Source organism: Peromyscus leucopus, chromosome 3, assembly GCF_004664715.2.
Source record: "Peromyscus leucopus breed LL Stock chromosome 3, UCI_PerLeu_2.1, whole genome shotgun sequence".
NCBI lineage: Eukaryota > Metazoa > Chordata > Mammalia > Rodentia > Cricetidae > Peromyscus > Peromyscus leucopus.
In genome coordinates this window covers 26,955,923-26,980,158 of record NC_051065.1, presented here as the reverse complement: position 1 = coordinate 26,980,158, position 24,236 = coordinate 26,955,923, and the positions used below count along the sequence as shown (strand labels likewise).

Sequence of the window (24,236 nt, the reverse complement as noted above, 5' to 3'; positions counted from 1 at the left end):
CATGTAATGAATTTCCGAGATGGTTTAGTGGTTCTGTCATTTGCAGTAGGGTGGTAAACTCAGCAAGATGCTGTGACATATTGAGGATACTAGTGTTCATATTTTAAGGACTGTCTTCTTTTCCCAGATGTTCTCCTTCTACACTATACATTTATCATAGTTGGAGAATAAATTTAATAACCCAAATATCAAATCATTTAAAAGGCATATTTAAGACTTTTTTACTTTAGTCTTTGATTTAATCATGGTTACATTCCTATGGGAAAATGCATTCATTTAAAAAAGAGATGATATTAATAGAAGAATTACAATTCTATAAATAACCTCAAAATTTCTATAGATAGTGGTATCTATAGAAATTAAAAATTAAATATAAAATAATATGTGAAATATGAAGATATAATGTGAAATAGATTATGTAAAATATAAATATATTAAATATAAAAAGTAATATAAAAATGAAATTCAATATAAAATTTAAAATCCTATGGTAGGTTTTTATATTGAAGAATAACATAAAATAGAAGTTGCTGTGTTGCAAGCATGCAGGGTTTGTTGTTTTGGGTTTTTTAATGTCTATATATTTAGATGGAACTTTAGAGAAACCTGGAAGCTTCAGTTGCATCTTTGGTTTACCCAAAGGAAAATGTTGTTCTAACAAAAGATTATACAATGTCTTATTAAGAAAATTAAGGTGAATTCAGAGAGGTGAAGTCATTCCAATCAGTCCTAATGATAACTTGAATTCAGTCTTGGGAACCCATATTGTAGAAGGAGAGGCCTAGCGCCTGCCATCAGGTTGTCAAGACCACCATTAGGTGCACACACAAACACACACAAAAAACAAAAGTGTAAAATAAAATGAAAATGTTAAGGTGAACTCAGCTGACAGCATTTTAGGGAATGGCGACTGCCAGTGTGTCGTAGGGATAGGGAGCCACACTGAATTTCTGTTGCTTCTACTTCACTTTGATGACTAAAACAATCTTGTTATTTAAAATAAATGAACAAGAGAATGCTGATTAGGTAAGAACAAATGGATTTATGCTAATAAAATACATAGATTAGATCCAGGGTAGCATCTGTGAAACATCTCATTATCTTTTGCTTAATATTCCGTGTTGAAATTCAAAATACAACCATCTTGTGGATTTAGAAATTTTAGGCAAATGGATAAGAATGGCCCTGGTGGGTTTTCATTATTTGAGAGGAAATACAAATTATATACTTACCGACAAGTTAACAATAAGTGATTAAAAGACAGACATATCAATATTGGACTTTTCACAAAAATGACATTTATGTGCAAATGATAGATAAATGTTACTAGAAAAGTTATAATTTCATAAGCATGCATGAGGATAAAAGTTAGCTTTTGTTAACTCAGCAAACAGTACTATTGCCAAGAAGATTATACAAAGATGAAAAATGCTTAATTCTAATTTGAATGACTTTATCTGTGAATATGGAACTCTTCTTGTATATTATGGCTTGGAGGTGATATACACCTTTCCAATCCCTGTTGAAATTGTTTACCATTGTAATGGTATTAGGGCATAAAGTTTCAAAGAGGAGTTGATGCTTTTAGGAAAGGTTAATGCCTTTCTCTAGGAAGCAGTTCTGTCCTTACCTGCGGAGTGAGTTGTTATATGCAAGCCACTCTCATGTCTGGCTTCTTTATGTGCATTTTCCTGCCTTTCTGCTCTTTGTCATGAGTTGAGGCAGAACAAAGTTCTCCCCAGAGGCCTTCAAGATCCCAGAATGGTGCTCTTAGGCTTCTAGTCTTTAAGGCTATGGGACAAAATAAACCTCTATTTAAGTGAGATTTTGTGTGTGTGTATGTGTGTGTGTGTGTGTGTGTGTGTGTGTGTGTGTGTGTGTATGTACTTCTTATGTGTATCTAAATCATTCCTGCCCCTCCTACGCCATCCCAACTTATCTTGAGTCCCTCTTCATCATCTCTTGTTATTGTTACATGTATACACATGTGTGCAGATATACACATGTATATGTACATCTGTAGACAACCTGCTGAATCTGTATTATGTTGTTGATATGTACATGTTCCCAAGGCTGACTTGAAAATGAACAACCTATGTAAGGATCTCATCCCTAGAGGAAACTCACTCTCCCTTTCTCAAGCAGCCATTGACTGCTTTCCACTGTAGAGGCTGATTTAGGATAGGACCTTGTAGAATTTCCTCTGTGTATGCATATTAACTGGTGTCATTATGAGCGTCTTATTCAGGCAACCACACTGTTGAAATTTCATGGGTACATTTTCCCTGTCGTGTTTAGGGTACATTATCTTACAGCAGGCATCTTAAGTCTGGCTCTTACAACTTTTCTAGCATTTCTACTGTGATTTTTCTCTGAGCTTCAGATGCAAGGGTTTCATTGTAGATTATCAGTTGGGGCTGGGCATGTAACAGTCACTTGTTCTCTATGTTTTAACAGTTGTGGATCTCTGTAATGGTCTCCAGATGTTGGAAAGTAAGGAGCTTCTTGACAAGGTTGAGAGTGAGAGCTAAACTTCTCTATGGGTATAAGTGTAGTTATTTAGGAAACAGAAATTACCTTTGTTTAGGAAAATGGCAGTAGTAGGGTCTCTGAGCACTGCAGCTATGAATATTGCCTAGTTTTACAGTAACAGGTATGGATTTCCCCTACTGACAGAGACTTAAGTCCAATTAGAAAGCTCTTGTTTACCCACAAGATGAAAGTGAACAATCGGTAGTCCCACGTAGCTGTAAAAGTCTATGAAGCGCAGCGATGACTGGAGTGGCAGGATAGAATAGTCTTTCAAAATAACCCAGTTCAAAAGTCTATTGGGGCAGCAGAAAAATAAGTAAGACAACTCATCTTAAATCAAATTTAATGTTCTTGTCCGAATATCGATATGCTATGTGTAAATTCACCGGTTCTAGGAGAGATTTCTGGGAGAGTCCTTGGTGACAGCCACTTTATGACTTGATATTTTTTTTTGTCACCATAGAAGTAAGATTTGAGGGACTGTGATATAAAAGAAAGTAATAAAAAGTAATAAACCTTAAGTTTCCTTCCAATCACAGGTCACTTTTCTGTGAATTTTTTAAAAAAAGTTACATCCATTCTAGTCTCTGTGATCATTAGGATGTACAGTGTATGGAAAGCTGATATAATCAGTTCTCTGTAGAGCAGGTTAAAGTGCAAAGGAGGATGGAAATGATAATTGATGTAAACATATTCATACTGATGAAGCTGGGGTGGATTTATATAGCACATTCAGATCACTTAATTTGAAGGATTTATACTGAATGCACTTACTGGAATTCAACGTGGCATCTGATTTTTAAGAAGTTATATGTTCAGTGCATCAACAATGAAGCTAGTTCTAGAATGCTGATCTTAATGAGTGCTGTGGTTGATGAAGCAGGGAAGAAAAGGCCTGAAAATGGCTAGGTAATATTTGACTAACTTTTTCTAGTGTTTCTAAAGCTTTAATATCCTTTTCAAAGGAAATTCTAGAAGCCTGGCAGAATGATGTAAGCAGAACCACTTCCTCTCAAGGGAAGTTTTGAACAGTGAAAGGTCATCCCTTAAAAACAAAACAAAACAAAACAAAACAAAAAACAACAACCATCTGGATGGAGAAAGTGCCTTTGACATAAGCTCCTTACGTTCTGATTTGAATGCTACTTAGGCTATGAAAGATAAACCCCTGCTATGTGTAAAAAATAGCTAAAATGTGCACATTTCACCTCAATGTGTCCCATTAACTACCAGATGTATTGATGTCAGTAGGCCTTTATTAACATATTTGGAGCTTTTGTGAAAAATGTTGTGTCTTTTGGAATTAAGCTCTTAGGAATACTTTCTTTTGCTTAAGGAAACAGGAAAGGGTTTCCTTTAAGAAAAGTTGTAGCTAGAGTTTTCCTGCCTTGCCCATAGTCAGGACAAATCTTTGTCAACCGCCAGTCCCACAGCCGCTCAGACCCAACCAAGTAAACACAGAGACTTATATTGCTTACAAACTGTATGGCCGTGGCAGGCTTCTTGCTAACTGTTCTTATAGCTTAAATTAATCCATTTCCATAAATCTATACCTTGCCACATGGCTGGTGGCTTACCGGCATCTTCACATGCTGCTGGTCATGGCGGTGGCTGGCAGTGTCTCTCTGCCTCAGCCTTCCGCTTCCCAGAATTCTCCTCTCTCCTTGTCCCACCTACTTCCTGCCTGGCCACTGGCCAATCAGTGTTTTATTTATTGACCAATCAGAGCAACAGATTTGACATACAGACCATCCCACAGCAAAAAGTAGCCTAGGAGAGGGGCTGGCCTACTTTAAACTGAGTTAAGTAGGAATTATCCATCATGAGGGGCAGAAGTTCAGACAAAGAAGGCTGGTCTGGAATAAAAAACAGTAGAGCATCCCAATTAGGAGTAAAAGTCATTCCTTCACTTAGTCAATCTGATGTTCATATAGCTGCTAAAGGTGTATGTGGGAGATAATCATTGGCCATGTAGCAAAACTAGAAGATAAACCAGACTGTAGGGATTTCCCATGAACCAAATGCCTTGAGTGGTAGTATTTTCTATAAATGTTGTTAAGGACTAACATCCTTTGGATAAAAGTGAAAAAAAAAAGGCTAAAAACAGTCAAATCTTGAAATGGATACCCTGAGGTAGCAGCACCTGTAGTAATTCAGTTGGTCCCTCAATTAGATCCAAGTTAAAATTTTAGAACTTGACAGTTCAATCATCTGTATCCTTTTCAATCTTGTCCTTTTTTTTCCTGTGGAATTCTTAGGATTATTTTTTGAGACTCTAGCTACTTTCAAGGGACCAGGGGAGTGGCAGCAGTTGAGGGCAAGGTTCCTGGAATCCTCTTGGTCTGGCTATGAGGGCTAGCCTCTAACTAGCACCAGAAACATGATCAGCTGATGGCAGAAGTAATATGGTAGAAACTGAACTTGGAAGAGAGAGTATCACCAGCCACCAGTCAGTGAGATAATATACTACTTCTTTCCCTCTAGGAGACTTTAAAAGGTCTGGGGAAAAGCAATCAATGGTCCATAGATAAAATTCTGCCACTTTTGCAAAGAATCATCCAGGACCAGCAATGTGCAGCATTTCAATTCAGATATCACTAAATATGAATCTGTACAAGAAGCACATCCTCATACTGTGATTTGCTTTTCAATATTAATAAAGAAATTGGGAAAGCTCCTTCTCTTTGCCTTGTACTTTAGCTGTCAGGGCCATGAAACAAAAGGAGGCCATTTGAGAAGGATAATGATTGCCTGGGAATACTGGATGTAAGGTAAATTAGGGCACTCTGGAGAATGGACACCACAAAGAAGAAACCCATACAGAAGACTGAAAAGTGAGGTCACTGGCTGGGAGAGCTCTGTGCTGCCCTACTTGGAAGATGTAGATGTGCCACCCATGCACAGGGCAGAATTTGCAGAGCAGATATGGCTCTGCTTCAAAGCTGGTGGAATTTAGATCTTAAGCTGTCATGGACTATTTGGGGATCCTTAATACATGTCAGACACAGGAGATGGCAAAGTAGGAATGGAGCTAACTGAAAAATGTGTTCCACAGTATCCTAGAAATGTACAAGAAAAGGTAACTGATATGTGTGTATGTGTGTGAGAGAGAGACAGAGACAGGGAGACAGAGACAGAGGAGACAGAGAGACAGTGAGAGACAGAGACAGAGAGAGAGACAGAGAGAGAGGGAGAGAGAGAGAGGGAGGGAGGGAGGGAGGGAGGGAGGGACGGGGGAGAGAGAGAGAGAGAGAGAGAGAGAGAGAGAGAGAGAGAGAGAGAGAGAGAGAGAGATATTTCCTCATCCTAGAGTTGCAGAAGCTTTTCTAATGGAAATTGTGGGTGACCTGAGATATGAAGAATCTGAGGCAGGATCTAATCCTAATAATAATTCCCAGGTATGGGGCTTGGAATTGGCCTATGAGTTGAGTGAAGGTGTATTCAGAGTGACAACCATCCAAGACCCTATAGGCTGTGTAATAAGCAAATGAATCATGTCAGGTGAACAGACATATGAGTTTAAATCTCATGACAGAAATAAACATCATTGTTCTGTTGTCGCAACTTTAGGTCTTGTCGATTACTTTGGCTGTGCCAAATGATCTAGGTACCAATGAAGTTTTATGAACACTAACAAAATTATAATGGAAGTAGTTTGAAAACAAGAAAATAGAGTCCAGAGTTGCAACATCATTAATCTAGTTGCTTGTGTAGTATATTCATGATGAATGGTCTCTTTCTTGCAAGAAAGAAGAACTGCAAATTAATTTTGTAGACCTCTGCACAGATGCATGCTAATCTTAAGGAACACCACTTCTTCTGTAGTTGCCTCAACCAAAATGTCAGTAGTTTGTATGTGGCTGTATTTTGCCCTGCTTTATGAACTTACCCTGCACTCTTGAAGTGGGAACATGAAACATCTTCCTTCTTACCAAGTCTACAGAAATGCTTATGGGCATTAATTTCAGAGTTGTATTGAATATCTAGTTTTGTCTCTAACTAACTCTGTGACAGCATTGCTTTGCCATTGAGATTCTCATGTTATTTACTTGAGATACCCCTTGTCAAATATGGCCACTGTAAGGGCTAAGTGGACAGCTGGAAGTACACAATGAAAGGGAGCCAGTGGTAACTTCTTGAACTATATGTCAGGCCTGTTAAAAGCAGTTTTCTGTGACCTGTTAGCATGTTCATTATAGTGACAGGAAATTTGGCACATTTACATGAATAACTTGGAATTGTGTCTCTTCGTGATGATCTGGTAAGATTACTGGCACTATATTGTGTTGGGGACAGAAGTGCAAGCATGGTGAAGGAGGGTAGCATTCTGTTTCACACAATTGCTCCAAATAGCAGCCCAGTGTCCGTACAGCTTTCCTAATGAAAATGCTTAGTGTGGCCTGCTTCTCTGACACAGCTTTAATTCAAGGCGATGATACATGCGATGTGGCTTTTCTGTTTCTCTTCATGTTTTTATCAGAGCAAATTGGGAGAAGTAGAAGTGTTTGTTTTTATGATCTCGCTGCCTTGGAGAAGGAATCCTGTTTTTGTAGGGATAGATTTTTAATTTAAAACTATTGTCTTTTCTGGTAAGCATCCAACCTCATTATTTTGTCTTAAAGTCTTCCACTGCCTCTGGAATTTTTAACAGCAATCATACTACCTTATCACTTTCCAAAAAAAAAAAAAAAAAAAAAAAAAAAACCAAAAACAAAAAACCTTATTTTTCCAGTAAATTATTTGAAATAAGGAAATGTTACTCAACCAAGCACTATATAGTTATACACATACTCACACTATGAGCAAGGATTGTATTGGTATGTAGGTATAAGCTTTTATGAAGCACATTCTGTTGTTATGACATTCAAAAAAAAAAAAACCTCAATGTATATCATTTGCTACTTCATGTTGAAATAAATGTTTACATCAATGTATAGCCAGGGTAACAGAAGCCATTCTCAGCCTTTCAAATAGAGGGCTCTACAGACTGTTGAAGAGGCCGAGGGAGAGAAAGCCAGAGGCCCTATTACCCATCAAGAGTGGCACTTGCTGGAGAGTACAATGGCCCCTAGGATAGAGGAGGAAAGGCGAGTGACCTCACGTGAACTTGCAGGTGTCTGACTTGACACTGGTGGTTGAGAGGTTCAGATGAAGATTCTGAGGCCACAGACTTGCTTTGCAGTCACATTGGAGTCCCAGCACAGCTGGTGGGAGCTGATACCCTGCCCAGCAGGTGGTGTCTACAACTTCTGTCACTGCTTGGGCCAGCCCTGCCTGCTGCCGCCACCACCATCAGAACTCTTGATGATTAACATGGGAAGGCAGTCCTCAGACTCAGAAGCTAAAGGAAAAAAAAAGGCTTCCTCTCCCACCCCCTTCTCCTAGCTTGCATTCCCCCCTAGTGCTTCCCATTGGCAGATCTAACTGGAAACCAGCTGGCAAGGCACTCTGAACAATGCACTTTGTAGGCTTCCAGCCAGTAGTTTCATCCCAGGAGAGCAGAAAAGTGAGAATAGGACTGATTGCCAGCAGACAAACACTTAGCACTGCGTATATATCGTTTACTATAGGAATGCAGAAACAGAGCGAGGAGCATTCATTAGGCAGGAAATCATATATGTGTACATAAATGCATGATTTCATGTGCTTTACCTGCACACACATGTATGTTCTATTTCTAGAAATGTTTGTATCTATAGAAATGTGATAACTGAGTAGAAATAATTTTGTTCAAGAATCAAAACCTGCAGGCTTCAGAAGGATAGGTAATAGGTAGCCACGAACCTGAGAATGTAAGAGAGTTCAACAAACTTGGACAAGTAAGGAAAACTTTCGGAATTCATGGTAGCCAGCTTTACTTACACATTGATTGCAGCCCCGACACTGCCATTGTTGAAACTCTTTGCTGTGGGAACAATCTCTTTGTTAAAGGATTATACAAGGCCTACCGGTATAATCGAGGATGGCTGTCCCTTTTAAGGTAATTTGCTAGTATAGTTAGGAAATGCAATGCCCCGTCCCCAAAAGGCTCTTGTATTGAGTGCTCGGATTTGAGCTGCAGGTGCTATTTTGAGAGGCTCTGAAGCATTTCAGAGGTGAAGCCAAATGGGACAAGTAGGTCACTGGAAGTGTGACTTCGAAGGCTGTGTTAGTTTCCTGGTTCTGGTGTCTACTCTTTATTACCTGTCCTTCATGAGGGCAACCGCCTCTGCATTGTGCTCCTGTTGTCTTCATGGTCTGTCCACAGAATCAAGGGAGCCAAGGAGTACGGCGTGAAGTCTAAAACTGTTGATCTAAAATTAGTGGTTGCTCCTTTTAAGATGTTTGTGTCTGGTACTTCATCACAGTGACACAAAAATAACTAATATGCTTGCTTGGTCATATCTGTAAATTCTTTTGTAATGCACAGCTTTATAGGTTCTAAGAACCAGATGATGAGCATCTATGAGTCTAAGAGTTCACTTACCCTATCTCAGATGTTTTGATTCATTGACACGAATAAATATTTACTTGTTATTGTTTCTCATAGACATCTTAAAAGCATAATCTCCAAAATTCAACCAGTCTTCCCCCAAATGTGCTTCCTTCTTGGTGGGGGACTTTGTTTTTATCTAATAACCTAAGGCTGAAGTTTAAGAATATTCTGCAACTTTTTTCCAGGTTAATCAACCTTTTCATTGCTAAATACTTCCCTAGTCTGTCTTTGTCCTGAACCCCTCCCCCGACTTCTAAACCCTGTCTAGGAAATCAGTCATCTTCCTAAGAAGAGAGACTATGCTATGACTATTGGTGTCTGGCATTGTGCTGCTGATGGGGCTTCTGATGTATATATCCGGTAGCCCATGTTGTCTGCTGTAATGTAATTTAAAGTCTAGAATGGAGAGTGTACTTTAAAAATATATGTAAATGTAATGATGGACATTTATTACATGTATAAGTTCAGTTTTCAATTACAATTTAAAATTTGTAAATATTTTAGAGAACAAGCTGGCTGATTTAACTATAATAAATGCAAATATTCGCTGTGTGTGTCACTTTTCTCTGACTATAGAAATACAGGTAGAAATAAGACTGGTATTTTAATTACCCATTATGACAACTTAGTTACTTTTTAAGAAAGTGATCTATTTGTTTTTACTTATATGTATGAGTGTTTTGTCTGCAGGTATGCATGTGTATGTGATGCTCAGAGAAGCCAGTAGAGGGCGTCAGATCCCCTGGAACTGGAGTTAGAGATCAGAAAAACCCCTTGCTGACTGAAAATTGAACCCAGGACCTCTAGCAAGAGCAGAGAGTGCTCATAACCACTGAGCCATCTCTCCAGGCCCCAATGTAGCTACTTTTAAGAAAGTTAAAGTAGAAAGGCCTTTAGCACTCATTAGTCATCTAAATTTGGATATATTGCAAGTTTTCGGCACTTGAATGATCTAATGAATCAAAAGCCTGGATCTGGGCCTGGAACTTCAAACAAGAAGCCTGTGAATATATTGCTCACATTAACACTGCAAAACCATGGAACCAGTCTCAACTCTATATTATTATCCCACTTTATAACACCGGAAGATAGACACTGAATGATATCTTATTATTTGCTTGCTTGCTTTCCACTTCTTTTTCTTTTATTAACTCTTGAGGGTATCCTCTGTGGTCCTCAGTGACTACTCACCCTTCAAAACACAGTTCCCAACCGTAATAAAGGTAAAGAGCACCTATTTTATTTCAGATAGACCATACTAATTCTAGTTGTTCATACACAGGTTAGTAGATGCTCAATAAAATGCTGCTAATTCACTCACCTATTCGATCATAATTTATTAGAGTGTTCCCAATGTAATCATTAAGTTAAAAGTCAAAGTTGTGTATATATATATATAATATATATATATTACAATGGAATTAATAAAACCTGTAGAAATGTTTATTTATATATATGCATATATATGTATACTCACTTCCTGTTTTGACTTTTCATTTAGTAAAATTACAAGGCTCATGTTATTTAATAAATAATACAAATATAAGAAAATATTCTAAGAACCAAATGATACTAAAAATGCACAAGGATTCAAAAGTAAATACATTGAATAAATGTTTTTGTCATGTAAGCTACAAATGTCATAGTTTGAAAATCCCAAATGATCCACCCATCTTAGTAAGAAGAAATACAATGCAAATTCTGCCTCCTTTATCACTATGCACATTTTCTTATCATGTCATATATTAACTCTCTTCATAGGGGTGAATATTAAAAATCAATTTATGTATTTCAGATGACAAGGCATGATGGTTTTATTTCCTAATTCCTTTGAGTATATGTAATTAACCAACCAGTTTGTTCTTAGAAACATATAATGGAAACAAAACCCCTTAAAACTAACATAAGCCCATTTTCATCCTTTTTTGGATTTTAAGGTCTTTGAAATAATAATAAAAATTCTTTCATAAGTATATCAAGCCATTTCATTAGAATGGTGATATAATTTTATAACATTCACATTACTATTGAGTAATTTAAGTGGAGTTTCCATAATGCAAACTAATAAAAGTTAATTAAGAGATCAGGATCTGGTTGTCTCCATTGACATTTAGACATTTATCAAAGGGTCTCAGACTTTTCCAGAGATGATTAGAACAACGGCAAAGATCTGCTCAGGAATGGACTCATTCTGTGTTTCATACTTCTAAGATACACTATAACATGCCACACTCCAGGACTGGTGATGCATTGTATAGCAGCAGCTTGACTAATTGGCATGGTGTTCCTGAAGTAACCCTGGGCTACTGGTCCAAATTCAAACCATCCTGTGTTATAACTGTGCTGTGGAAAGTGCAAATGAGCACACCATACTCCAAATGCAGTTTAATTAAAAATGTTTATGCAGTCACTGGTTATTTTCTCATATGAGTTACCATGCTGAAGGTTCAATATTCAGTCAATTTAGAGGCAAGAGAACTGAAGCTTGTTGATTAAACAGCTTTCTTAAAGTCTAGATCGCCAGCAGAAATTCCAAGATAGGAATTTTTCTAATGTGAAACTGAGAATTCATTCTATTATATGTGACAATGTTGTTTTAAAGAATGTTAGTTTGCTTAGGAATCATTTAGGGGGAAAAAGAGAAAACAGAAAATGCATGCACATTAGTTTACCTTACTTAAACGAAACAGAAAAATTGATTGGATAAATTCAGAAGTAGACCCTAGCTAGGACTGGGAAATAAAACCAGGAGCTGACAGTTTTTTTTTAATTGTTCCTGGGGGTTTCACCTCTTTGTGCTTTTGCTTCATACTTTCCTTTATTACAAACAGGCTTCCTCTACTTGTGGTCATCAATGGCTATGCAGGGTTCAGTCTCCATCTCTTCTCTCCTTTTGCAGAGTAGGAGGAAGAGAAAGGAAGGCTGGAAACACCTAATGATATGGTCCCAGTCTGTGGCCCACACAGGGAGCTGGGAAAAGCGTCCTCTTAGGGTGGTAGGTGAGCAACGCCTGTCGAATAAGGCTCCGAATGGAGGTGGGAAAGACACAATTGGCAGGGTGATCTGGTCATTTGTACAATCCCTAGTCGTGCGTGCTGTTAATTTCAGTAAAGCCGATTTTCCCACTTGCTTGGGAACAACTTTTTTTTCCATGTCGATTTAGAGAATTTCATATCTACATGTAAATATATTAATATAAGTATGCAATACACATACAATGTACAAATATCTCTAGCAGTAGTCCAGGTAGGAACATGTAACTATTTATGCAAGTAGTTTCTGCTAGTCAAGTAAAAGTTATTTTTATGAAAGTTTTGGTATATCTTCTGTATTAAAAGGGGCAAGCACTGTCTCATCATTTGTAAACTACTATTTGACATCAGCAGAAAAAACCAAAATAGGTCAGAGATAAGGTGCTTCTGTTAGGAGGATTTGTTTCTGTAAGCCATGGGCTTGCCATTTTTGATTCGAGAGTGAACCCAGTGAACTTCTTTAGCAAAAGATGTGAACCCCCAAAGAACCATTGCACAAGGCAGACTTTAGGTACAAGAAAAATATTGGGCAACACTTTACACCTGTTTCAAATTCATGAAGTGTATGATGTATATGAAATAATTAGCATATTGAATGAGTGTCCTAAATAGTGTTAGGTTACAGAAATATTTGCAAAGTGTGTATGTCAGATTCATAATTGCCTCCCTTTATGTGATATATATATATATATATATATATATATATATATATATGAACTTCAGACCATCTCCAATAGTGAGTTACTTATGGTATGTGACATATGGACAATGTCCTGGTTAAGGACTCCCAAATAAGTTCTTTCTTCCATACATGAATACATTTTATTTTGGTCAAATTTACCTCTCACTCCTCTGTCCAACTCCTCCTGGGTTCTACTGTCTTGCAACTTCATGTCTCTTTGTATATATCACCTACTGAGTCTAATTAGGGTTGCCTGCATAAACATGGGTATAGCACTTTAGCACAGGTATCCTACCAGGGGCTTCACCTATGGATGTAGCAGGAATTGTTAGAAGGTCATATTAATAAAATCAAACCTGAGGCCAGTTATTGGGGTGAATGCTGGAAGATCAGAGAAGCAGAACAAGCCATAGATAACCTCACCTGGCCAACTTCTCAGCTGATCCTGTTTCCTCAGACTGGATGCCTCTGAGTCCTCATCCAAATGGATCTCAGCTGAACTGCTGCTCAAAAGCTTGAAAGCTTAACCAGCCAAAACGCTTCTAGTTTCTGGTCTTCATGCCTTATATATCTTTCTGTTTTGGCCACGACTCCCTGGGATTAAAGACTCACTTCTTGGGATTAAAGGCATGGGTCACCATGCCTGGCTGTTTCCAATGTGGCCTTCAACTCACAGAGATCCAGAGGGATTTCTACCTCTGGAGTGCTAGGATTAAAGGTGTGAGTGTCACCATTTTCTAGCCTTTGTATCTAGTGGCTGTTCTGTGTCTGACCCCAGACAAGTTTATTAAGGTGCACAATATTTTGGAGAACACAATACCACCACATATGAAAGGAATTGACTTTCTATTCCCTGGTAGCTGTAGGCTGCCTGGAGCCTCTCAGCCGAGATTAAGGCCTTATGAGCTCCCCACTCACCCTTGCATCCATGGTAATGTTAACTAGATAGGTATCATGCAGTGCGTGTATAGGTAATTGTAGCTGCTGATATCATGAGTACTACCATCGCCTATCATGCCCTGAACACACTGTTCTGCAGCCCTCTGGGACTGATGCTTTTTACCACCTTTCTGGCCCTCTCCCTCAGCGCTCCATGAGCCTTAGAGAAGGGGATGCGGTTTAATTTTCTCATCTGAGAATGAGCACTACATAGTCACTTACCATATAAGAACTTTTTGGCATTTTACAGCTTACTACTCAACATCCCCATTACTCAAAGTACAATCTGATGACCATGTGACTTAGATGCCAGCTTTTAAAAACTTTTAATGTTTAGAAGTCTAAAAGTCTAGAAGACTGGAGGAAGTTACTGGTAACATAGGAAGTTTTAAAAATAATTCTAAATCACAAATAAGGCAGCATAAGTTCAGGTCTAGTTTCATCAGAGAGAATAAGAATGATGCAGGTTTTGGTTGTCTTTCTCCTTTATACCGGTGAGCACACACTATGATGTGGGCAAAGATTCTGCTCATTTCGTGTGGCTCACAGAAGGCTCAGGCTTCAGTAGACCAGTCTCAAGCCTGCTTAGTTTTAACATGTGCTTGCTATCTCAATATGAAATGTCTTAGAGAGGAAATACTTATGTTTCTTAACAGAGAGTAAATGTTGGAAAGAGATTCTGGCTATTTTTAATGAAGGATGTTGGATACTACTTTCGTAACTTTTGTTAATGAAACTTTTCAGAGAGATAGTCACAGAGAATAGGTTTTGAGGATTTTACAATAATAAGGAAATACTCCAGGAGTAGATGGAACTTGATTACCTCTTTTATTCTAAAAATTATATAGTATATTAGTTGATTGTAAGGTGTTACATTGACTTAAAGTATGACATAAATACAAGGTACAATAGAAAACTGTAGCAGAGGTGTTGGAAAACTTTCTGGGTCTTTTTGAGTCATTTCAGTTGAAATGCCTTTTCATTTTGCTATAAATTATATATAAGATCTACATACAGTCAAATTAAGGATATACATCACAGAGATAAATGGTTCATAAATTTACCATCATTTTGATTGTGCATTATATCTCTTTAAAGTCATCAGTTTGGAAAATTGATATTTGACTGTAATTTGTAATTTACTAGCATGCCTTGACTGGGTAAAGAAGGAGGTGATCTGGAAAAGAACCAGATCTCAGAGCAAAATCTACTAGTGTGGTATCATTGATCCATGAAGAGAGAGCATGTGACTCAATGTCTCTCTGTGGACTTCCACCACCTCCTTCACTAACTGGTCTCACAGTCCCTAAACTGCTACATCTCTAGTCTAATTATTATGTTCCCGCTCAGTCTCTTCTCCAAAATTCAAAATGGTTCTGCTATAATACACCTCTAACCATATCACATGTAAAAAAGAAACTCTGTCCTATTTCTTTTAAGGAAAATGTCATGGCACTCATCTGCTTTCTGCGACTAAGTTGGCTCCACATCTACTTCTCCAGTCTCATCTCTCATAAGCCCCATTTTACTTCAGGCCCTGCCTTATCTGCCTTTTTGAAATATTTTCAACCTTTTCTTCTTTCTTTAGATACATTCCTCTACTCTTCAAATTGGATGTATTAGGACATCATAGCAATTTGTGTATCTACTAATATAATAATTATTGTGTCTGTCTAATATTTCTGTTTCTGGGATGAAAAGAGGCTGAGTATATGGGAAGGTAAAATTATGTTGTATCTTATGCTTACAGCTGTGCTCATCCATGCCTAACAATGTCTTGACACAGCTTTCCAGTCCATGATTGCTGTGTTAGTAAAGTTAGGAAAGGTAAAGTGAAGGTTAATAAAGTTAGTAAAGGCAATCCTGTGTTGGATCACCTCACCTAGCTTTGATGCATGGGGAGGAGCTCTGCCCTGCCTCAACTTGATGTGGCACGCTTTGTTCAAGCCCATAGGAGACCTGCCCCTTTCTGAATGGAGAAGAGGAGTGGTTAGGGAAGGAGGTAGATAGAAGGTAGTGGGGAATGGGAAGAGAGGAGGGAGAGGATACTGTGGTCAGTGTGTAAAATAAATGAGAAAAATGTTAATAAAATAAAATCTGTGACTTGCCAAAGCAATGGGCAGTTTACTACAAAACGTATCTTTTCATGCAAATATTCATTGAAAATGGAGTGGATACTATTGGGGGCTGTCATGTGTAGACTTTCATGTACTTTTCTAGTTCATGCACCCTGTACATATCTTAAGTGGTCAGCACATAATTTTTAATGTTTTTTATTTTATTTTACTAGTGGAAGGAATTAAACTCATTAAGCCTGATGTATGCTCCCATGGAATGTGGATAAAGATTATGTAGAGATGTTCATGTAGAAATATGGGAATGGGGAAACCAGGGTCTAAGGGAAGGGTTAATCAAAATGAAGTGTACATGAAGAAGCTACCGGAGACCTATGATCTCAAAACACAAGTGAAAATGTGGTAGGAGAAGACAGTAGGATGTATATTACATGAAATAAAAAGGAGAAACACTGGGAGCTAAAAATGTATGCAGGGATGGAGTCCTGGGGTTGTGTGGAGGATTGCAGTGGGTTAACCCAAACTAGGGACAGAGAAAGAAGCTTTGTGAAACCTCACCAGTTTATAAAAGAACTAAAATACAATTTAAAAATGGAGTTTGAACATAGGTATCCAACATTAGTGAACAACATCTATCCCAGGAGATGTGCCATAACTAGATGACCAGACACTATTGCTGGAGACCACATACTTTGCTTGCAGGATACAGGTAAATCCACTTGAACCGCTAAGGAAACTCTTTCCCTTCTAGCTAGTTTTCAGAGTATTGGCAGATGCTATGTGTGGTGATATTTTATTTGTGCGGAAATGTGGTGATATTTTATTTGTATGTTAATAAATAAAGTTTGTCTGGAGATCAGAGGAAACAGCAAGCCATTTTAAGTAAACACAAAACTCAGGCAGTGGTAGCACAAGCCCTTAATCCTATCACTTAGCAGGCAGGGTCTCTGTGTGTTCAAGGCCACAATAGGGAACAGAACCAAGTGTGGTGACACACGCCTTTAATCCCAGTATCAACCATATAGACCTGGAGTTCTGTGCAGACATAGAGAAAGTGACAGCTGTGTAGGAAGAGGAAGTGAGGTAGATGGGTTAAGATAGCCAATGAGAGGGGCAGAACAGCAAGACAATAAAAGCCTGGGTATACAGGAAGTTGTGGCACTTGGAAGCTGCAGAGATGGTTAACCCAAAGGTTGGCTGGTGGCTATTCCTATTTCCCTGATCTCTAAGGCTTTCACCCCTATATTTGGCTCTGTGTTTTTTATTTAATAAGACCGTTTAGAAATTCATCTACAGCTATGCAGTATGCCAGTGGGATAAAGATGCCAATGGCCTCATATAGTAGTCTATTTTGTATGTTAAAAATATTAGTCTTCCATGCAAAATCTGCTTGCTAGTGCAATAATGGCAATAGTGTTTATAGGGGTAACCAGCTGCTCTGTTGATTGGATTTGGATTCTGCTTCACAGGAAGGAACTTGTGCCTGGTACTGTAAATGCAGTAAAAATCTATTGGTAGGTAATCTACACACACTTGGGGGAGACATACTGTTGTTTGTAAGTACTCATGTTGTCACACTGTCTTCTAAATATTTGTGCTTTTGTTTGTAGATTTGTGTTTCCCTCACTCTTGGTCAGAGATGTTTTTTAGCGAATAGTGGGTATTGCTTAATACTTGTAGCTATTCAAAATGCTTAGAATAAGTAACTATGTGTGCTCAGTTTTAGATTATACACCTGCATCACTACTCCCTACAGAAATGGGAATGAAAAAAATGTAAGAGCTAGAGAATATAGGGAGGCTGTGAAAAATGCTGTCTGTTGGACATGACATGATTGTTGTACATGTAAACCTGCAGTGGTTGTGGTTACCTAAATAAGACAAAGCCAGTTAAAATTCTAGCATGGAGGGAAGAGGGCTTCCCAAGTCCTCACCTATAGCTGGAGAACTATTGGCAATTGATAGATTCTGGGCAGAGGAAGTCAGTTTTTGTTGGGAGATTGGTCAATGGTATTTTATCCATATCCCAGTGAATGACCCAGCACCCATGAACCTATGGACAACACAGAGTTAGTGACTAAATAAATAAATCCATAAATAAATATCAAAGGACATGAATGTGGGTGGGAAATGTGATAATAGTTGAGTACCTGTGTGGTGTGTGTGTGTGTGTGTGTGTGTGTGTGTGTGTGTGTGTGTGTGTGTGTGTTTATGTGTGTGTGCATGTTAGGGGTGACAATCAATATGATGAAGATACATTTTATACTGTTTTTTTTTTTTAAATTTCTTTATTATGTATACAGTGTTCTGTCTGCACAACCAGAAGAGGGCGCCAGATCTCATTACAGATGGTTGTGAGCCACCATGTGGTTGCTGGGAATTTAACTCAGGACATCTGGAAGAGCAGTCAGTGCTCTTAACCTCCGAACCATCTTTTCAGCCCACATTTTATACTCTTTTGATTCCATGGTACTACCAAACCATGTGTAGGTGTAGTAGTAATATATATATATATATATTGTATATATATATATTGTAGTTTCCTATATTATTTTGTAGGTGTAGTAGTAATATATATATATTTCTACTATATCTATATATATATATCTACTATATCTAATATATATATAGATATATATTATATAGATATTTCAGTTTCCTATGTTATTTTGCACCAAAACAAATGCTTTTCATTTTTTTTCTGATGCTGGAGATTGAACTCAGGGTTTTATCCATGCACTGAACCCTAGCCTTAGCCCAGAATGCATGTTTTCTACCTCCCTTTTATCATTCACAATATGGTTTTTAGCAAGCAAAGACAATGTGTTACTGCTTTACATTGAAGTTTCTATAATAATAATAATAATACATGATATCTTGTAGTATTTTAATTGATTCGTACACATTGAGAAAAAATTTAATTTTCTGACAGACACTGTCCATAGGTGGGTTAAGCCATTATTTCAGACTTTGGGTTAAAGATTTTATTGGAAACATTTTAATTCTGGCCTCTGACTTCTTAATTGTTTAAATGTGCATAGTATTAACTTTCAAACACAGTACAACTGATACCTCTTGGGCTTTGTGGCCTTCTTTATGACATTCATGAATTTTACAATGTCAGTGACCAGAGGCTCCCAAAAGGAATAAATTGTCTGTCTAAGGACAAATAATGAGGTAGTAACAGAGATGATAGAAAATAGTGGTCATTCATGTGACTTCAATGTTTTTTTATTATTTTATAAAAAATTTTGCTGCATAGGTGGTCAAGAAATGATATTCTCCGGATAAGATCAAATGTGTAGGAATCAATTAAAATACTACAAGATATCATGTATTATTATTAGAGAAACTTCAGTGTAAAGCAGTAATGCATTGTCTCTGCTTGCTAAAATGCAAGTGTGAATGATAAAGGGGCGGAAGAAGAAGACCGGTAAGTTATTTAGGAGGGGATTTCAGAAAAGCCAATTTCAGAAAAAAATGCTGATACTTTTTAACATTTAGGAATTTCTTCCTCCATAAACAGCTTTATGTTTAATGATCTTGAAATATTGTTCTTATATTGGACCAATATTTTATAAACAGATCAGAGATATGAACTACTTGCTTTACATGTATAAAAATTGTTGCACACTGGTAGAGTATGGCATTGTCTTCTGGAGGTGAAGAGAGACTGCTAAAGGATTTTGAATATCAGAGTTATAACATTTCTTGAGAACTTCACACCATTATTAGTATAATACTTATAATCACTCCTAAAATGTAGACTCACCCCCATCTGCTCCTTAAAGAAGGTAAAGCCTCCCATCCTACCCTTAACTTTTACTGATGAATGATGTAGGTGGCATGGGGGGGGTGAGGAAAGGAAGAGGAGACTGGAGTTATGAAGAGCCCAAAGTGGGGCATGGAAATAAGTCCAGCAACTAAAGATATTGAAGCTTTTATTAAGTGTCTATCAAGGACAAAAAGGAAGATTCTAGGGTGATTTTTGGAATTCTGGTTAGCAACCATTTTGAGACTTTCATACCAAGAACGAGCAGAAGTGGAGTCGAGTGGCAGACTGAAGGGACAGTGGTGGAAGTGGAGTCGAGTGGCAGACTGAAGGGACAGTGGTGGTAAAGAGTGATGGGTTTCACTGGGGTCCTGGGGAGATGCACGTGGCCTTTAAATATAGTACATCGGGAAGGCCCTACACAAAGAATGGAGCACAGGAGAGGTCTGTTATAGTAATGGGTGAAAGAGAGTTCAACCCCGACCATGATGGTAAATCCTCACATCCTTTAGCTCTAGCCGCATTCTCCATCCATGTTTGTCTTGTCTCAGTACTCCAGACACTCTGATCTATTCTTCAAAGGGACAGCACTTATTCTTAGCCTAGAGCTTTTCCACTTTCTGCTCTTATTTCTAGTATTCTTTATTAGCCAATCTTAATATACATAGCAAGGCTGCTAATCTCCTGGCTCTTTTTCTTCCTTATCTCCTGGAAAAGTTACTTTCTATCTCGTGCAAGAAATGATATGTATAAAAAAAAATCAATTTAGCTCCTATTGCCAGAGGAGGCTTTAAATTCTAGAAAGAACCATATGGAAGGAACTGGACTGTCCAATACCCATCCAGAGATTCTGAAAGTTAATTCAAGGTGGGGCAAGAAATATTTTCAGTTTCTACTTCTAGAAGACATAGTCATTAGAACTATGATTCTCATGCATACACACACACACACACACACACACACACACACACACACACACACACATACCATAAAGACCATAAAGTCCAGGTCCTAACAGCAATGAAAACTATAGTTTATACAATGAGTACATAGTAAGTGAACAAAGACATCAATGCACATTTGGAGTCATTAGCTCTTATATGGGAGTTGAGGTCATAGCCGAGATTGGATTGGAAATGAATATAGCTATAGTGAGCAGAGGCAGAAAAGAAAGAATCAAAAATGCTATTAATTACTTCATAATCATTTTGTGGATAAAATTTAAGCTTTTTAACTGAAAAATTCAGGTGATATTCTCATTCGGTTAAATCAAATGCAGTTGGTCTAAGTTACAAGACATATCACTCCTGAATTTGTATCTATATAGGAACATACTAGCAAGAATATATTAATTGGCCAACAGGTTAGCCATTATTATAAATTAATAATGAGACAAATAGCTAAATAATAAATACTGAAATTGTATTAAAATTAAAGAACAGGATTAGGATTATTTTTTTGTAGTAAGTTATTAATCAAACTAATATAAAACTTACTTTGACATTAAATCACAACACAATTAACAATTCTAAAACAAGAAAATTGAGATGAAAAATAATTTTCTTAAAGATTTATAAAAGAATAAAGATTTGTATACTTAATATTTTGAAATGAAATGAGACTATCATTTACCAATACTTGCCCTTGCTTCAAGAGAAACAATTTAGTGTCTTTTTTCTTTCTTTCTTTCTTTTTTTTTTTTTTTTGGTTTTTCGAGACAGGGTTTCTCTGTGTAGCTTTGCGCCTTTTCCTGGAACTCACTTGGTAGCCCAGGCTGGCCTCGAACTCACAGAGATCCACCTGGCTCTGCCTCCCAAGTGCTGGTATTAAAGGTGTGCGCCACCACCGCCCAGCCCAATTTAGTGTCTTTAAGTTTCTGAATCTTTATTTCCAGAACAATGTCTTAAAGTATTTGAAAGATACTTTTGGGCTTTTTGTCTCTGTTTTCTTAAAAATCTGTATATTATATTTATTATGTAAATCTTTCCAGATATCTTCCAATTATCTGGAAATTTAATAACTGACCACAAGAGGAAGAACTCTAATTCTACATTAAGTCAATTAATATAATATGTAGTAATCTGGAAGTATTTTGCTATGTGAATTTGGCAATAGGCTAACATATTTTCACTTCTCCAGGAAGCTGGAGGGGGTTTTCACCTGCTAGAGCTAAGTTTACCTTATTTGAAATGCGTATATATTGCTAAACTTATTGAAATCTCTTTGGGACTTGAGAGACCACCCTTCCTCACGTCACTAGGTAGATCTGTTCCTTTGTCTTCTATAGGCCTGCTTAGCTCCTTAGGGACTTCCCTTCCCCTTGCAGTCAGCTGGGTTCCCTCAGAATCAACCCATAAACCTGCCAAGATCTTCCAAGACTTCCCTATGTCATTAGGCCACCATAGTCCACTAGGCTAGGCTCTTCTGGGACCTCTCTTCCTGACGTATCAGCTAGGCTCTGTTCTTTTGTAACATGCAGGCAGTCCACTTCCCTCATAATCACCTTTCTCTGAGACACCGGGTAAGCATTTTTCTGCCACACCATATAAATGTCACAACTCCTGTGGGATCACATTACCAAGTGTGGTCAGAATGCCTGGATCCTCTGGAATCTGCCATCCACCCCTCACACCAAATAAGCCAAATCCCATCCATCCTATAAGGTTTCTGTTATCCCAAAATCTCACTTTTCAGCTTTCTCAGGTAGGATCTGCTTTCCATGAATTGATATACAAGGCCTAAGTATACATTTAGTTTAACAAAATCTACCTACGGCTGGTCGACCAAAGCCTACTCAAAGTACTGCAACTGGTCTTGGTGAGCCACACCAGAAGACAGCAGAGGAGAGGGCCAGTAAAGTGCATGCTGACTCTTGAATAATTTCTTTTCAGTCATGCAGTAGAATCTTTAGCATTCAATACAAATCCAACAAAAGAAAACAATATCTAAATCCTCTTGCAGCTTCATACTCTGCTGAGCATTGCTCACACCTACACCAGAAAAAGAAAGGTAATTTAAGCAAAAGTAAGAAAGATTTTACTGACAAAGGCCTTCAGATCTTCAAGTCCCAGTTCAGAAACAAAGTAACACAGAGAACTGAGACAATTATTGTCAACCCAGAATAGTGTACTCTATAGACTATCTGCTAAAACTGAAGGAGAAATAAAATATTCGAGTGATAAAAACAGGTTAAGGGAATTTATGACTCCTAATTCAGCTCTACAGAAGATACTGGAATAACTACTTCAGTTTGAAGAGAAGTATAAACACATGCAAGAAGTCATAGGGATAAAATAATTCCAGGGTAGGCATGGAAACCTAGTGCAGTGGAAACTTGCTGAAATATAAAAAGGTGATCCTAATGAAGTTTCCAAATAATTAGGTGGACACAATCCCAACTGACCATCTCTTGTCATCAAATGAAGATATCAGAAAATGGAAAGATCTCCCATGCTCATGGATAGGCAGGACCAACATAGTAAAAATGGCAGTTTTACCAAAAGCAATCTACAGATTCAATGCAATTCCATCAAAATACCAACAGAATCCTGTTCTTTTTAAATGTGAGGCAGAAAGGGAGTTGATCAGGATAAAATGGGAAGTGGGATGGAGCTTGGGGTTAAAGGGAGGAGAAACTGTAGTCAGGATATATTGTATGAGAAAAGAATCTATTTTCAAAAAGAGATAGAAAACAAAAACAACCACACAAAACAGAGAGACAGACAGGCAGACAAAAAGAAAGACAGACCTATACTTACCAGGATCTTCATTCAGTTTTCTTACAGCTTCTCAAGAATCTGCAATTCTTCCACAGATCCCTGGCTTTGTTAATTAGGGAATGATACTAAATACCCTAATCTGAATATTATCTCAACACAATATGTGTAACATATAACAAACCCACAGAGAACATGGCACTAAATTGAGAAAATCATTTGCTCTAGAATCAGGAACATGATAAAGATGTCCACTCTCTCCTTTTCTGTGTAATGAAGTTCTTGCGATATCAGAGTAGTAAAACAAGAGGAGATAACGGGAAGATAACTAAGAAAAGAGGAAATCTAAGTTTCCTTGTTTATGTTTATGATTCTATACATTAAAGTCTATAATGACTCTAACAGAAGACTCCTAGACCTGATAACCACATTCAGTAAGTAGCAGTTTATAAAATTATCACACAAAAGTCATTAACTGATGAAGTCAGTAAAACAGTATCATTCACAATTGCATTAAAAAAAACCCCAAAAACCTGGCAAGTAAAAGATTCATACAGTGAAAATTTTAGGCACGGAAGAACTTGAAGATGGTATCAGAAGGTGGAAGGATCTCCTAATGTTCACGGATTGGTAGGATTAATACTGTGAAATGGCCATCTATATCCAATGCAATATCCACTTAACTTCCAATGCAATTCTTCATAGAAATGAAAAAAAATCTCAAGTTTAATATGAAAACAGAAAGACCCAAGATATTCAAAGAAATTCCTAACAATTCATCATTGCGAGAGGTACCACCACCCTTGATTTCAATTATACTATAAAGCAATGAAAATAAACTAAGATATTGATAAATGGAATAGAATTCAGAACCCAGATATAAGCCCACACTGCTACATTCACTTGATTTTTGATAATTAGTTCTAAAATACACATTAGATAAAGGGCAGGATCTTCAACAAATATTGCTTGTCAAGCTGGATAGTCACATAATAGAAGAATGAAACCAGATGC

General features: G+C 37.6%; 1 protein-coding gene across 1 annotated transcript in view; it reads left to right on the top strand.

Annotated features, from left to right (window-relative positions):
• Znf804b (zinc finger protein 804B) overlaps positions 1-24,236 on the top strand; it is a 524,634-nt gene that overhangs the window by 8,828 nt on the left and 491,570 nt on the right. The window lies entirely within an intron of this gene.